This window comes from Myotis brandtii, unplaced genomic scaffold, assembly GCF_000412655.1.
Source record: "Myotis brandtii unplaced genomic scaffold, ASM41265v1 scaffold456, whole genome shotgun sequence".
Taxonomy (NCBI): Eukaryota; Metazoa; Chordata; class Mammalia; order Chiroptera; family Vespertilionidae; genus Myotis; species Myotis brandtii.
In genome coordinates this window covers 320,156-325,190 of record NW_005367431.1, presented here as the reverse complement: position 1 = coordinate 325,190, position 5,035 = coordinate 320,156, and positions in this window count along the sequence as shown.

Below are 5,035 nucleotides of genomic sequence, written 5' to 3'. Positions count from 1 at the left end.
TTGGGGTGGCCTTGGGAGTTTACACCCCGCACCTCCTGCCCCCGCGCCCACCCGCCTTCACCCCGATTGTAACCCGCTGCCTGGCTCCGGGACGCTGACCCCCCCAGGCTCGAGCGTGACAGGTGCTGGGGTCGAAACCTTTGCTGCAGCTCTTTGGTTCTGAGGCTGATTTCGTCTTCCCGGCTCCATGGCCCCATTTGCAACATGAAGAGGGACATGAAAACGGCTACCCCGCAATTGCCGAGGGGGTTAAGCGAAATAGTATTTGCAAAGGGCTCAGTCCAGTGTCTGCGGCTTGTAAGCGGAGCCTCTCTGTCCATAACCTGCCGGGTCTGGCGCAAAGGGAAGGTGCGGGGTCCCTTGTCCCCAATGATTAAGAATTTCAAGACGATCGCCGAACCTGAAACCGTAAACATAAGGCTGACCCGACTTGCAAGGGCTCCATCAGTGTTAGCTGTGGTCATTCTGTCCGTTTTCGAAAATGAATATGAATTTGATTAAAGTGATTTTTTCCCAATCAGTAGTATTTGATAAGATACAGTTATTCTATCTTAAACTAAACCCAAGATGGATTGAAAACTTAGGCAAACTACAGTATTATAAGAAACCAGAAAAAAAAGATATATGGGGGAAAGCTTTATAATGGAAGGAGGGAATGTTTATAATGAATCAAAATCAATAAATCATTTTTAAAATTAAAAGAAATTTAAACATCTTTACGGTAAGAGATGCCAGCAACAAAAAAGAACAAATGAGAAAATAGCTTTAAAATATTTCCAGACACAGATAAATAGTTCATCTTCATGATCAATACAGAACTTCTCTGAGCAATCAAAAAAGAGCAATCCAAAAGAGACAGACATAAAATGGCCAAGAAACACATAGAAGATAACTAATCTGGGGCTGAGAGGTGGAGGGGGGAGAATGGAGAGGGACTGCCAGTGGGTAAAGGTTTTCTGGGGGGTGTTGAAAAGGTCTTGAAATTAGATTGTAGCGATGTTTGCTACAAGTCTGAGAATACACTAAAAACCACTGAACTGTGCACTTTAGATGAATGAAGTTTATGGTATGTGCAAATAGATCTCATAAACCTGTAAAAAGTGAGAAATGCAATAATAATAAATGCAACTTTGAAATATAATATTTTCATCTATTAAATACACTTGTAAAAATGTAAATGATTAGCACCCCGTTTTAGCAAGTTTTGTGTAAAAAACATATTTTGTGAGAAAATTAGCACTCATTGATTAAATTGTTTGCATATATATTATTTTTATTTTTAAAATAATGTTATATTTTTATCATTATTATTATTCTTTTAGTCCTCACCCAAAAACATGTTTTATTGATGTTAGAGTGAGAGGAAGGGAGAGGGGAGAAAGATTGAAACATTGATGATTGGCTGCCTCCAGGACTCGCCCACGGATGGAGCCTGCATCCTAGCATGTGCTCTGACCTGGAATCAAACTGGCAACCTATTGGAGCACTAGATGAAGCTCACACCAACCAGGGCTGTGACCTGACTGGGAATCAAGCAAGCCCGAGATCTTTCAGTGTACAGGACAATGCTCCAACCAACTGAGCCACCTTGACCAGGGTGGAAAATAATGTTATTTTTACTTTAAAAATAAAATAGTGAGATTTTTATTTCGGGGGGAGGGGGCGGGGGGGAAAGACGTGGAATTTAGAGATCCTGAGTTCTGCTATGTCCTGGCTGTGTGACCTTCAGCGAGTCCCAGAGTCTCAGCTCCGTCCCCTGCATAATGAGGATATCAATACTCTTCTCACAGGGTGGTTATAACGGTTAAATGAACTACCAGACATCAAGTGACTGGCACAGAATTAGTACTCAATAAATAACTGTTTTATTGTAATTGCAGTCTTAATATTCATCTCTGAATCCCCAGAGACCAACATAGTACAGGGCATATGGTCATTGCTCATTAAATGTTTGTTAAATGAATGAATTCAACAGCCATTTAGTGTCAACTCTCAAATTCAACAACCCTACGAATAATACACTAGGACGGTTATATTCATAGATCCAGCTCTTAAGCCAAACCAGAAATAACCTCTCTAAGCCTCATTCCCCCCCACCCCATGGAACATGAGATTAATAATTTAACAGTACTAAATGAAATAAAGCAGATAAAGCATTTAACCCCGTGGGGTAAGGAAACTGGAAAGTGTGAAGTAGCTATAATGGGAAAATATGTAAGAGGAGGAAACATAGCCGACATGAGAAAATTACAAAATTTCCGGAATCTTACCAGGTGCTGTGCTCCATGATTTCATTCTGAGATCCATGACTAACTCCTTAGTTTTAAGCTTTAACTTTCATTGCTCAGTATAGAAATTCTAATATCAGTTTAGTCACAGCCATGTGGTACCACTCCCAGTTCAGGCCCCTCCCCAGTCAAATGCTGTAATCCCAACAGAATGCTAATTACCCATCTCTGGTCTCCCTTAAGGAATTGCTCCAAAGGACCAGTGGACCCTGCCCAGCCCCAAAATAACCCTATCAGAGCATCACCTCCAACAAATTCATGAGACATCCTAGGGCTTTTATATTCATTATCTATAATAATAAAAGTGTAATATGCTAATTAGACCAGACGTCCTTCTGGACAACCTTCCAGATGAAGCCCGGGCTGCAAGGGAAGCCTGGTCAGCCGGGGGAAAGAAGGCCTACTCTTGCAGGAATTTCGTGCATCGGGCCTCTAGTTTCATATAAAACTCCCCAAATACCTATGACCTGGACATTATTATTCCCATTTTACTTTTTAATTGAATTTATTGGGGGTGACATTGGTTAATAAAATTATATTGGTTTCAGGGGTGCAATCCTATAATATACCCTTTGAATATTGTATTGTGTGTTCACCACTCCAAGTCAAGTCTCTTTCCATCACCATTTATCCCCCCTTTTTTTTTAATTAAATCTCTATTGTTCAGATTATTACAGTTGTTCCTCTTTTTCCCCCCATAGCTCTCCTCCACCCAGTTCCCACCCCACCCTCTGCCCTTACCCCTCCCAATGTCCTCATCCATAGGTGTGCAATTTTTGTCCTATCCCCCCCTTTTTATTCCTGTTTTAAAAAATGAGAAACTGAAGCTTAAGGAAGTTAAGGAACAAGATTTGCATTTAACCAAAAATGTTATCTAAGGCTATTTGCTGAGAATTGTCTGGTCTAGAGGATATTGAAATCATTCCTAAAGCTTAGGAATTTTCACAATTCTTCTGGTTAAACTCATAAAATCTTATCAAGATGGAGTGAGGATTAAGGTGGATTTGAGAAGGGCATTTTAACTCTAATCAGTAGAAACCAAATCCATCCCATTGTAACCTAATCAGGGAAAGACGGAGATCTCAAGACAGAAAAATTTAGTGAAGACCATTTAAGAAAGCCTTGGTTTAAGAATTACAAATGTTGAGGGGCAGAGGGAGAGGTGGGAGAGGGCATAGAGGGGATAAAAATAAAACAAAATAAAAAAATAAAATAAGAATTTCAAACGTTTACCACTTCCTTCAGTCGTGATTGTCAAACTATAAGGTCTGAGGCTCACTGGTGAGTCCACCAACCTGGCCATGCTGACAGCTGAGAACAAATCCCAGAATGGACAAATGCTATTCGATTCCACAGTCTTACATTCTCTCTTACAACCAACTGCTATTGGCTATCAAAGTAACCATGTGGCAAACTAAATACAAAATATTCTCATACAAAGCTGAAATACTCCCACTTATCTGGAAAGATACTTTGTTTCCAATGTTGGTTTCAGTTGCTCCTGCAACTATGTTACAATCGTGCTTTGGGGTATTTGTAGAATCTCTCTTGGGTGGCACTTTCCCACAGTTGTTTTGTTTCTTGGAAATGGTTACACTGTTAGCATTTCCATTGTCATTTGGTTTCCTGGAAAATCTTGGTTATTAGAGTGTGTTTTTCATAGTGAGGGGGGGTTTGGGCCTCCAGTGTTGGTGACTAGATAATTCTGACCACTCTCCCACTGAGGAAAACTGGTAAAACTAGAAAAACCTAAACTCTTCTTGAAATCATTGGAAAGTTAACAAATTAGTACTCAATGAAATAAAGCAGATAAAGCATTTAACCCCGTGGGGTAAGGAAACTGGAAAGTGTGAAGTAGCTATAATGGGAAAATATGTAAGAGGAGGAAACATAGCCGACATGAGAAAATTACAAAATTTCCAGAATCTTACCAGGTGCTGTGTTCCATGATTTCATTCTGAAATGAAATGAAAAAGAGGGAAATTGGAATTTAAGCCCCACATTTAGGACTACTTTTCCAGGTGGGAATTTCTTGGGAGGTAGTTAAGAGACTGAGTAGGGCTTTTAACAGCCTGGGCAGTTATGGGAAAACAAACTAGAGTCCAGACCCTGCTCAGAGAGAGAGAGCACCTAGTAAATTACTATTACTTTGGGTTAGGATCCCAAGGGACTGCACTCTAAAAGCAAAGGTGAAGAGAGTAGACAAGCTCTTACAGAGATTAAAACTCAGCTTTGAACTAGTATCTCAAAGCCTGAAATTTTATTAAGGTGACCTCAGAATGTTATTGCCTCCAGGTATGTGGCGGAAAACAAAGTGAATCTGCTCTTGCTAAAGACATCATCATCCTAGGCCTCAAATTGTTTCTATGAACAATTATGCAAATACAATATTCAGTCAACAAGCAAAATTATCACACATACTGAAGACAATCCTATATAACAATGTTATGCCCAGATTTCAGGATCCCCAAGAACCCACATCAGGGAGCCAGCCAGTCCGATGTAATAGCATAAGAGTCTTTATTCGAGCTAGCTCGGCTCCCCCACCTTGCCGACGCAGCGACAGGAAGCAGAGAGAGCGAGAACTCTGTGTGGAGAGGGGTTTTATAGGGGGTTGGAGTAAGGGGAGGAGAAAGGGCTGTGGCCTTGCCGATTGGCCAGGCGCAAGTCGGTGTCTTGTTCCTGGGTGTGGCTAGCAGAGGCTTAGACTTCCGGGAAGAAGCTCCTTGCCAAGCACATGGCCAAGG